Here is a 13,201-nt window from a genome sequence, read left to right as displayed (position 1 = left end):
AAATTGGATTTCGGAAGCGATGCCTTCAAATTAAAATTGAAACAGCGAGATTGGGTTAGCTTTGAGGGTAAATTGTCATAAAAACCATGACTAGACTTTATAAAGCTTATTAAGACTTTTTAAAAGTTTTTGAATATGTCTATCTAAACTTCAGTATCGTTCAAAGGATGCATTAAAATATCTCGTTAGATTCCGCAAACTAATTCATCAGCAAAATGTGCGTGGAATATCATAAAGTATTATAGATATCCATCGTAATAAACGTAAGCATACAGTGTCCCTTTCTTCGGTTCACTTTTCAAAAAAACCGTCATCCATGATCTCGAATTTCGTTGCTTCCACGTATAGTGAAAACCACGGGTTCGAGACCGCTATCACACGTGAATGTGGATTTTGAATGTACCGTTAATGTGACTATCGCGAAGACAATAGCAAAGGAGATACATGGGAAGAGTTAACAATAATGTGTTATGCGTGACCTCAGAAACTGACTGAATTCATGGTAACAAGTGCGCTTGGTTTATGGCACGAATAACAGTGGGAAAAAATGGATCAGGATCTTACTTGTTCTCCCGGCGCAGTTCTAATCGTCAGTATTTCAATATAAATGGTTTCAATCTAAGAATCAGACTAAGCAACGTAATTTCGTTTTTACTCGCCTTGTGCCGTAATTCAGGAAAATACTGCGTTCTTTCTCAATTCATAACATACCGAACGTTAAATTTTAATAAAATATACCACAAAAAACCGACGTTTCTGACGAATGCCACGATTATGGTTACTACGTTAACCACATAATAGCAGGGAACGAAAAGAAAGAAATCAACTTCAAATATTTCTTTTTAGTATCGTACAGTGCTACAAAGATGTCATTCTTCATAACTCTCAGACGTGAGCTATTCTCCATAAATACAGCAGTATCTGAGCTAAAGGCGGCCAGTAAAATATTTGTGATCTCTAATTGATATTTCCCATAGTTTTTAGAAACATTTCAACTTCAGAAGAAAACTGCGCCAAAATATCAAGCCAACATCAACTTGCGATAAATATATATTACTGACCTCTTAACAAATGCCATTACTGCGTTTGTGAAAGTAGGTTAATTCCATTGACAGGTGCCAGTTCGATATATTATTTTGCTCCACGTCTTTTACTTTAAACATTTCGAAATCTTGGGAAGTTATCTCCAAGCACTGCATACTTTACGTGTATGTAGCGCTTGGAGATTCGCTCCCAATATGTGTTAAATAAATTAACCAAAACAATGTTAATCATATGTAGCTGTAAATGAATGGAAATACCTTTTAAATACATAATATATTTATATAACCATTTACGCTGCTAGGAATGTTATTTTTATTTGAACAAGATATCGAGAACATGATGGACTAAGTGACAACAACCCAGCCACCTTTTTCTGCCACATGAAAATTGAACGACACGCAGCAGACCGATTGGAAATTACTGTCGATATATTACGCACAATACCAAAAGGACCTACAGTGAATATATTGGAAAAAATTGAGATATATTGACTCACAAGAAATTATCCGCATTTAATCTTCAGTCAACGAATTGACCTAAAATGTAAACGATTTTTTGAAAACTTTGTTGAAATTATCCACCTAGGTCCAGGATAAACCATAACACGACCAAGGACAAAATTTAACTTAATAACACAACACCACAGATACCAATTCAATATAACACAGCAATATCGCTGGCAGAATTGTCAACAAGCAGATGTTACCATACAATATCGCTTATCATCTAACATAATTGCTGTCACGAAATTTCAACGGGAAATTAAGTTTATTTCTGACTGTTATTAAAGAAATGACAGACTAGAACATACAACTGATTACTACTTGAATAATGACTAAAGAATATAATCAATAAACAAATAGCAAAAGAAATAACAAAATCTCTGATCATCTTTCAGCTAAAGACTAAAATTTATTTCTAACCACTACTACAAGAAAAGTCAGAATATACTATAAAACTGATGATTACCGCTACAACAAAGTAAAATATAATAAGTAATAAATAGACAGCGTCCGAAACAACGATACTGCATGGAAGTCAGGATTGGGAAACGTATGTAAAATCATATTATTCATAAGTAACTTACATGTAATACAACAAATGTACCAAAATTTACACGATGTTCTGTTACAGTTAACCTGATAATAGCTGTATGGCTGAAATAGGCTCATAGTTCAAATAAAAATAATGTTCCGAGCAGTGTAACTGGTTATATAAGTACTCGTATATTATGTCCTTAAAAGACATTTACTACGCAGCAAGCCCAGGAGTTTAAGAACAGAAATACATCTTCAATAGTAACGAGTTCGCTGTCGGCTGGATTTTAATTCTCGTGTAATACAGAGAAATGGGTACACAAACTATGAATGTTATGAGTATGGCGGGATAAAGACCATTTTTGTAAATTTGTGCACTATTTAGCAATTTTTCACTAGTAGAGATTGCAATGATAAGCTATTGGAATAGTGCTACTATTATGTTCAAAATTCTGGTGGTGTAAACGTTCTTGGCTTTGTTGTATGCAAAAGTAGATATTCACGCGTTGGCAGCTGGGCCCCGAGCGACCACGATTGCTTTAGTGTCAGTGAAACAGTGGACATTGAGTGAAGCAGGCGCTCTTCTGATGAAACCAGTAAAACAGCTCAGTTTACGACGCCACAAACAGTGCACTGCCGGTAACTACTGTAGTTCTCTTCCTTATTTGTCGCACTATCGGTGGTAAAGTGGACAGCTGGTAGCTGTCTATCCTCTACGTCAGTGGTAGTTACCCTGGTCCCTACCATCGACTAGTGGGCGTTCCAGCTTTCGTAGGGTGCGGTATGTGGTAGGGGTTTTAAAAACATTTTCATTAGGTTTTTGTAAAATTTTGACAAAGTTTTTGGTAAGTAATTATCATAAAATGCTTTAACTTGCTGTAGCTCTGCCCTATAAATTTTATAAAGTTACTTCCCTACTTTATAGATCACCATTACAGTGGAACAGGGGGGGGGGGGGGGGGGTAGGTGAAAAAGGTTCACTATCCCTGCTCTAGGCTATGTCTTGAAACTATATCCGGCTAGCAAAAAGCTGCGGAGGCACACAAAGAGCGCTGTGTAAACAGCAGATGGCTGAAAACCAGTATCAGACCCGCATGCACGATTCAGGACGAGAAGTAATAAGTCTCAAGCATCACAGCTGTAGAATGTACACGTAGACATGATCTGAGCTGTAGTACACACGACAAAGATTCCTCTTTAAGTACAATTTAATTCACTTGTTGATAGAGAAATCATTAGGGCCGTACTTCCTGAGATCGCACAGTCACCCGGGCTATTATTTAAGAAACCACTGGGGCAGTGGCTTACTACGATGTAGTGGAAGAACAGAGAATTCAAATTTGTACAGACAACAGCTCCGTGCCGCATCAGAACTCGAAGCCATATCTCCACCTGGTGACACGTTGAATATCAGTGTCATGAAGGGAGGAGAGAGGGTCAACTAGGCGTCCTCATAGCTCATTTGGTAGCGCACCGACAGCGGAGGAGTGCGGTTAGGATTCGACTCCCCGACTGGCTCACAGTTTCGACTTGACAAATGTTTATGGGAGCACGATGACCGCTGAAATATAAAAGCATTACGTCTCAGCAACGACACAACATTTACATCTGGATGAAAAACATTAATTTTAACTACGCTGCTCCAGAATACTGGCGTCATTTGAAAAATAACGTGGCTTTAACGAAACGTTTTAAAAACAAGTGGTATTGCGGGCCGATAGAGTAGTGTAATAAATTGTTTTGGAAAGAAACGGAAGGTCTGAAACCCTGTGTACGTTGAGTCTGCAGTTTTACGGTCATCAAGATCAACAATATAAGTTAAAGTTGCCTTATGGAGAGGGAGAAGTTTCAATACTTGTTAGCTTCTTGAAATGTTAAGTCATGAGAAACATCTACATAGTTACTCCGCAAGCCACCAGATGGTGCATGGTGGAGGTTTTCTTCTGCCATTGCCAGTCATTCTCTTTCCCCTTCCACTCTAAAATGGAGCGAGGGGAAACGACTGTCTACACGTCTCCGTATGAACCCTTATCTTGTCTTGGTGATCCTTACGCGAAATGTACGTAGCCAGTGATGTGGATACCTCTCTAAAGCAAAACCGATAGTGCCAAACACACCAGTAATGCCGGCCGGAGTGGCAGAGCGGTTCTAGGCGCTACAGTCTGGAACCGCGTGACCGCTACGGTCGCAGGTTCGAATCCTGCCTCGGGCATGGATGTGTGTGATGTCCTTAGGTTGGTTAGGTTTAAGTAGTTCTAAGTTCTAGGGGACTGATGACCTCAGAAATTAAGTCCCATAGTGCTCAGATCCATTTGAACACCAGTAATATGTATCTTTCCAAACACTTACGGAATCGTGCCACACATTTTTCAGGATAAACGGTGATAACCTCCCATTAAATTTGCTAGTGTCTTGTTGAGATATACTAGGTTTGTTGACTCCAGAAAACAGGTTCACTAATTAAAAATGATTCAAATGACTCTGAGCACTATGGGACTTAACATCTGAGGTCATCAGTCCCCTAGAACTTAGAACTACTTAAACCTAACTAACCTAAGGACATCACACACATCCATGCCCGAGGCAGGATTCGAACTTGCGACCGTAGCGGTCGCACGGTTCCAGACTGAAGCCCCTAGAACCGGTCGGCCATAGCGGCCGGCTCACCAATTAAAGCTTCTACTTCTATAACTTCTGTGGCTCATTTGTTTCTTCACTTACGACTCCTCTTTCTTTATGGAGAATAACACTAAAATTACACCACACGTTTTATTTGACCTTGCCTCCATTTTTTCAACACAATGAAAGGAACTGAGATATACTAGGTTTGTTGACTCCAGAAAACAGGTTCACCAATTAAAGCTTCTCCTCCTGTAACTTCTGTGGCTCATTTGTTTCTTAACTTACGATTCCTCTTTCTGTATGAAGAATAATACTGAAATTACACCACACGTTTTATTCGACCTTGCCTCCAATTTTTCAACACAATGAAAGGAACTTAAGCACATTTCAGTTGGCGTACCCGCAATGTTTACGTGATCCTGGCATCAGAGTATCCTTACTTCTCTGTACTATGTAAGAACTACAGTTTAGAAGTATAAATATTTACATTAGGAGGACATCGCATTTGTTCTTTTATCTACTCGTGCATTTCGCGTAAAAAAAGCCAAGAACGGTTACATCCCAAGGATTATTGACATAAGTACTTGCAGTTTTCCAACAACGCTCACCGAAAGAATGCAACAACAGGATCACCTTTAAAAAAAATCTTACTATTGAAAGTCTTTAGTCAGCTTAAATTCATGAAGCAAATAAGACATTAGACATTAAGAATATGCCAACAGATTTCAAAGATTAAATTAATAGGCCACCGAAAATAAAGCTGCACTCCAGTAATTTCATATAATTAACACAAGTAAAAAGGTGCAGAAAGAACTGGTTGCTTCATCTAGGCTATAGAAATATACAGCTGAAGATCATTCTTTAGAAAGAATCAGGAGAGACATGCAGTCCCATAGCCGATGAGGCTGTTAACTTCATTGACTTTATTACAGATGGAGTGGTCCTGAATGATTTGTCAACAAGGTGAAATTGGGTCGCACTGTGGAATAAACGAACCCTAGATATATTTGCTTGAAACGTGGTAGGAAAACTCTGGAAAATTGAAACAAGTGTGACCGCATCGGGAACCGAAACCCAAATAGCGTAGCAGCAGCTATGTGCCGCGCCACCTCATCAAACAATGGTCCGTGTTATTATTGCGGTCATTTAACGGATCGCAAATATTTTGAAACAATTTTGCATGCTCTGCTGCCGCAATATCGTGACTCTCAGCTATAAACGGGAAATGAATGTTTTGTACTTTACAAAAGAACATGAATTTTATAATTCTTCAGTGGTGATTTTTAAAAAATGCAGATACTTTTCCATTAAAAGTTTGTGCTTACCAAAGTAAAATAGATTTTAAGAGTGAGAAGCTAATAAATTTAATTTTGTTCTACTGATATTCATTAATTAAAAACCATATTTCGGCTTAGGCAGTAAACAGTTTCCCTGACGACGGAAAATAAAACATCTTAGAAAATTGTGAAGATACCTCCCAAAGATCTAATAAGCTGTAAATTGGTTTCTAATAAATAACTAGTTGTGGATCAGATAGCAGTGTGAGGGACTTACAGGGAAATATCGCGATAATAAACTGAGTTTTCTACTTATTACAAATCATTGATTAAATCATGACGATTTTTCTGCTGGAAGGTCATAAATGTTTTTTAAAGTCCGTAAAATTTCATTTTGCTTATAATGGACTCGTTGTCGATTGGACGGCACGCACTAATTTTAGTAGTACCAAGTCATTTATTGTACAATTATTTTAACTCAAGACATTTCGAAAGTAACAGCGCCGTATCAGGTGATTTGAAAACTTTACATTTAATATATTTTTTCGATTTATACTCATGTTGGATTAGTACAACTACAACCTTAAATTGTTCAGTTCGAAATTTTTTATGCTACAATCTTCGCCTTATGTACACCACTTTTTTTTTAGTAAAGCAGTTCATAGAGCCACATACAACTACCGAACACCGGTGTAACAAGCCCGTGAATTGAAAATAAAAAGGGAAGTATGTCTCCAGTAGTAAGAACTTCCGCTTGAAACACCTTATGCCATAATATTTTTGAATAAATGTGATTGATGCAGAATGCATGTTTTTTCTAATAAACGTTGAGAATATGCCGGATGTTGAAGTCCTCTTTCAAGTCATTCTTACATACACTTTTCTAGAGACAGAGCTCATATTTTTTAAGCTGTATCTTTTCCAGAACCGGTTGAACAGTACGGTAGTAATTGTAGTGAAATGCTGTAAATAAGGCTACAGAAGTGATTTCCCGTAAGAGCTACTGACACAGAAGCACCTTTTCTAACTAAAGCCACACGGCTAAAATCAATGTTTATTTGTGTTCTTCTTGGCATTTAAATGCCAGTGGCTGTGATGAAGGATGCAAGTTATATGTATGACCATACTCATTTGCATAAATTTTTACACTATTTCATATCAAATTCATAGAGACATGTTCGTTAATAAATAAAAGCGTAATGGTACATGTGACAGGTTGCCACCGTGCGAATAGTGGTAATAAACTTTTTCCTTCTCGTGCGAAAGTGCAGGCACTGTTAGCTTTCGAGCTTTATTTGTGCTGCCAATCCGTCCAGGTATCAGGTTAGTCGCAAAGATTTGAGTCAGTATCGGAAAGTGCGACTTATCTTACTGAAGTCCTATCTGCCGAGATAGGGCAAGTTCCTGGTACAGCTGCGCGCCAGAGTTGTATGTTTTCTCAAATAAAAAAAGTCGCTCGTGGATTACCAAATACTGTCTCTAGATCATGATCAGCACAAAATACTCGAATATTTTAATATTACGCCTGTCAATACGTCGTCTCCAACTTGTTTATATTATTGTCCCTACATTTCCGTCAGCCTCTTCTTTAGCAAATACAGGTATTCTTCGCATTCTGCAACATTGAGTCAACTCTTTACAATCTCTTCGGAAATTTCACATGCATACCGATTCACCGTTGCACCATCTGTAAAACTGTGCTCCAGTCTTGGCTTTAAAATTCTCTTACCAGTGGTTTGTTGTATGTCTTCACCAGTTCAGTGACATCTATTCGATTTTGGTGTATGATACCATGACTTTCTATTTTGCAACTGAATACAGTTAAAATGAATTGGTTGTAGAGGCTATCAGCAGGGTTTCCGGCTTTAAATGAATATTTCACCTTCCAAAATTCCATGTCAAAAGTTATCTCATACAAAATTCGTTTATTTCAATATTCGTTTAGTATCTTTAGAGGAGATCTTTCTCACAGCAGAATATTGCTGCAATCTCAACTACAATCTGAGTTGAAGTAATTTCTCGACTTTTGTAATGCTGACTAACCCCTCAGAAGTACATCAATCTAAACTCACTACTGGACAGACACTTTTCTCCGTTTTTCCTTTCAACATTCATGTTTGTGTACAGATCGTTATATTTCCTAGCATCAATGCACCAATGCGTGTAGTAGTAATATCACATATACTACGACCTTACTGCTAGAACTAAGTGTTTTAAAGATTTTCGCAAATTTTCTATGCTTCGCAACGGAAGAAAAATTGACGTAGGAGTGAATACACCTAAAACAAACACGGACACACGTAGAGTAAATTCACGAATTCCACAACTTCCCCTTAGGAAATATTAACAGCAGCTGATTCATATTTTTTATTTCATGTGTATTATTTCAGTCGCAATTACGTAGGACAATATCGTGGCATTTTTATTTCAACATTGGAGTAAAATGAGGAAAAAGCACCAGCAACCCCTGAGCACCAGCTTCTTGGCGCAAAGAAACTGATTCGTCGCAGGAGGTTATAGCGCCATACTCACATGCGGGAAGAGGGGTATTTAATCTCCTTCGATCATCCACATATAGATCAGTTTATTTAAATTCTCTGAAATGAAACGAATGGGGTGTATGTGGATTAAATCAATGAAGACTTAATGACATGAAATGACATTAGTAGAAACAGTTCAGGAATGCTGAACCTGCAGAGTAATGAATATGTTATGACAAATGAACAAATGTGCCAGACTGCAAATCGAACTCGAATCTGTTGCTTGTTAGAAGCAACGACGTTTAAGTTTTAAGTGGTTTTTTTTTCCTAAATAGATTACGGTGAACACAGGGGTGCTAGCTTTCAAAGGGCCGCATACAATTTCCTGTCCCATCCTTGTCCAGTCAGTCCCAATGACGTTGTCATGGACGAGACGTTAAACCAAAATATGCCTTTTTTCCCTCGGCACAAATTGATTCACTGCAGGCGTCGTAGGACGACTACTAGCGTCTTGTGTTTGATACCGGTTTACGGTAATTCACGGCAACTCGTTTCTCTCAGAGGTGTTGCATCTGATTATCACGTCGTCAGTAGTTAAAACCATAGAGTAGGAATATCTATAGAGTGAGCATAATACTATACTGCGCATGTCGCCAACATAAAACTGGTACTGTTACGTGACTTTCGTACAACGCTGTTTGTTTATATTTTCGATGAGACCGACACCATAATATGACAGGCAATTGCTATTTTTTACACATCTCTCTACTAGTAACGGCAATGGTGAAAAATTTGCTGCTACTACGGATGCAAATCGAAATACGTCAGAGGAGAGAAAGTTGTTTTGCGTAGATAAGTACCACAAAAGTCTAATTCTGGTTGTCATATTAGTACGTGGCGCTTTATGTGTTAAAAAATATCTAGACACAGTGTAATAAAGTGCTGACATTGTAGAGCTAATTTATGTGCCTTTACGGCCACATATTTACGAGACAAGTGATAGATAACACTGGAAGTGTGGGATTCAATCTGCAGAATGTATACTCATTTCGAGCAAAGTTCACCTGCAGATAAGCTTTAAATACGACAGTGTCAGTCATTTCCTCGAGATTATACAGATCTCTAAGCCATTGCACTTATTTTAAAGCAGTCGCAGTATGAAACTTTTCTACATGAACCTATGACGCGATGAACGATTAATATTTAGATTTCGCTAAGCATGAACGGAGACTAAATGTATGGCACCAGAAAGTGGAAACGATATACTTTCATTGCTATGTATCAGAAAACTATTTCGCAATGCCACCACAGCGTAATTTATTAAAACAGAGATATGACACGGTGCCGTGCAAAACCTATTAAATAGAGAAGGTTATCCCTTCTTTTCCCATAGCAAAAAATAGCAACATCTGAGCTGTGACACTTACCAAATACAAGCGAAATGCCTTTGCGTTTATTTCTTCAAAGTTTTAAGCCGTGTTCATTCCAGATAACGAATGGAAATTGTTAACATGTCTAAGAATGGGATGTACAACAGTCATGATATTTCGTAAAAAGATTTGTTTATGCTGGCTCTGTACTGACATTAAAAATCTGCAGGGCTGTTACCGGAAAGTCTTACACCGTACCAACGACACGTGACTTTAGAGGCACTGCATGTTGGTGGAAAAATTCCATTCTGCAAATCTGAATGTTCGCTCTACAGATATTCTTGCTCTGTGGTTAAAACAACCCTGCAGAGTCTCAACAGAACACATGAATTACCTGTTATACTTAAGGAACAGTATATACGCCCAGAGTTTTGCGATAACGAGCTATTTTAACAACTTGTATGTGTAGAATGTTTTCCCAATTATTGCGTTCATGAAAGGGAGCCTTTCGTAATTTTACCATTCTTCGGTATTGCGCGAAATCAGTACGTACTTTATAATTAAAAAACCGGACAACTGCTGGTAGGACACGCGCTCTGACCCTTCCTTACAGACTTTATTATGTATGTAGATAATAATAATAATAATAATAATAATTTCATGTGGCTCAATGGCTTGGCGTAAGTCTTTCTATTTGACACCACTTCAGCGACTTGGGTGCCCCTAACGTACGCCAGTTATCCAAGAGCGAAAGGGGACTTACCACGTGTTGTTTCTGGTGACTCCTCACATTCTTGAATGGAGAGGGGTAGGTTAAAACTAAGAGTGAAAAACCCGAAATCCGATCGAGATTCGATCCCGCAACCTCTCGGTTTCCAGGCACGGGCTTTACTGCGTGTTTCTTCTCTCCGTCTTCTTCCTGTGGATGTCACACGACGCCTCTTCAAGTTGATCGTTGAATACTTCACTGAGTATTTTTTAAATTTATTACAGAGGGCAGTCAGCCTCTGATCGAACACGCTGAGCTACCTTGCCGGCACTGACAGACCACCATGCCCGACGTGTTGTGATGAGTGAATTTGCTAGTATCGAAATACGTGACATAGATGGCCGTATCTTTGAACTGCATTAATTTAGAAGTTTAAATGCTGTACACCGCCAAGGGGCCGTAACCGTTAGTATTTGACCCAAATTTAAACTTGACACCTCTACCCATTCCTGAGAAAAAGAGGTCTTAACGGTCGGACAGACAAATAGAAAACAAATGATATATATACAAAAGTATAAATATAAATATATAAATAAGAAATTAACAATTTTTGACGTTTTCTTTTACTTGTAGTATGAAACCTTGATTCTTGCCGAATGTTATGATTCTAGGTCAACGGGAAGAACCTTACAGGTTTTGATGAATGAGTTTACGATTAGCGAAGTATGTGACATAATTTTGATTGCATTGATCTACATGCTTAAATGCTTTACAACGCCGGGGGAGCTAAACCTCAGTACGTGGCGTAAATTTCCATTTGATACATCTACCCGTTCCTGAGAAAAAGGGGTTAAGAATCGGATAGACAGACAGAAAGACAGATAGAGAAACAGACCAAAAAGGGGCATTATAAGGATCCCCTTTTTACCGATTGAGGTGCAGAATCCTAAAAATGATTGTGTTCTAGATTTCCATCATAATAATTGATTCATTTCACGCATTTCACTCTGGAAAAATACCGTGCTGAAAATAACTTGGCAGAAACCATCAGCGGTTCCTTAAATATATAGCTTTCAAATCTTTATACAATACAATATCGAGCATGTATCCGAACGCAACAGTAGACGTGTGAGTTTAGGATCTTATGTGGCTGTCACTGCATAGGTTTCCTTGTCAGTTAATGAGTACTACTTTTTTTCACTTAGGTTATGATGTCTCAAGGTCATGGGCGTACTCTTCTCCCACCCATCTTAGTTCTCGCGGTATTTTTCATTTTTGCGACATCAAAATGGTTAGTTCAATGTGAAAGTCCACCTTTTATATTGTGCTTCCAAGGAAATTTTCAGAGTAATCTTTCTATTTTCCTTCCGGCTGAAAAATACTGTAGTAGCTTCATGGGCCGTCTTTCACCCACACCATTTTAGCAACTGAACTCTCAGTGGTTTTCAGGCTTTGTAGTAAGGCGACATGAGAAGTTTTTCAGCTCTGAACGTTGACCAAGAAACTTCCTTCCCTATAGTTTTGGGCATATAAAAATCTTTTACGAACGTTTTCTGAAATTACTAAATCTCTGTAGACTTACATCAACCTATCGGTAAACTTACTGAGACTTATCTTAAGGGGAAGGCTGTATAAACAGCAATATTCTCTCTTCTTTATTTACTTTTACAGTGACATATTGTTATATTATGGTTCTTTTTATATTTTTGAAGCATAGGGTAATCACACCTTTGTCGAACTGTCTACTGACGAAACGAGATGGAGAGAATTAATTAAAATATATTAGTTCAACAGCAATGCGGGAGCAATTATTTTTCAGCGTCTCGAAGTTTTTCACAATAATAATCGTTCCATTGTTTTGATTAAGCTTTTTATTAAAGCGCAGGCTTAATTTTCTTCATTTATTAAATTTGTTGCGAATTATTTACTGGCTGGGATTCTTCGAGAACTGTAAATCACATCTGCTGTTTATCTAAAAAAAAAAGGACAATATCTTCTGTTTGCTTAAATGCAAAGAACCCCTAGAAAAAAAGAAACAAAGATATTTTTCAAACTGTAAGTAATTTTTGTTTTAGACCAAGATAGAGTTATGTGTAAAACAAATGAAATATGTAATATATTCCAGACAATAGATAATCTATACGATAGCTGCCCACACAATATACAGTTTTATATTTTCTGTGTGTTGGGTATTTTTAAGGGGGGAAAACACATCAGGAGGCTGTTTGACACTGATTTTTTGGGAAGAATTAATTACAATTTAATCAAATTTTGACATCATTTCATTTATATATCGAACAGTTTTTGTGAATTTTTTTGAATAATTTCAGCCAAAAATAACAAAGTTACGCCGTGATGTCCGCTGAAGGTTGTGAATATAGTTCTCCAATTGCGTGCAGTGTAGCCATTCCGATTATCATCTGAAATCAAAAAGGTTTTCATTTAACATTAATAACTTATTTTCTAAGAACATGAACCTCAATGCAGGTGAAAATAATGAAAATTAAAAATTTTGTGGGAGCTAGAACAGTTTACTTCGATTTTCGCAATTTTTTTCTCTAATTATGCGAAGAAAAATACCCTTAAAATCATGATATCATCTCACAAGTTAGTTCATATAATTTCTAATTTTATAAAGAATCATACTATCAATTTTCATAAT

At 37.6% G+C, this 13,201-nt stretch overlaps 1 protein-coding gene across 1 annotated transcript in view; it reads left to right on the top strand.

Moving 5' to 3' along the window:
* Positions 1-13,201, top strand: part of LOC124555948 (motor neuron and pancreas homeobox protein 1-like) — a 271,030-nt gene that overhangs the window by 9,575 nt on the left and 248,254 nt on the right. The window lies entirely within an intron of this gene.

The sequence above is a fragment of the Schistocerca americana genome, chromosome X (genome assembly GCF_021461395.2).
Source record: "Schistocerca americana isolate TAMUIC-IGC-003095 chromosome X, iqSchAmer2.1, whole genome shotgun sequence".
In the NCBI taxonomy this organism is placed as follows: domain Eukaryota; kingdom Metazoa; phylum Arthropoda; class Insecta; order Orthoptera; family Acrididae; genus Schistocerca; species Schistocerca americana.
The sequence above is the reverse complement of the archived record's forward strand: the minus strand, read 5'-3'. Positions and strand labels throughout refer to the sequence as shown.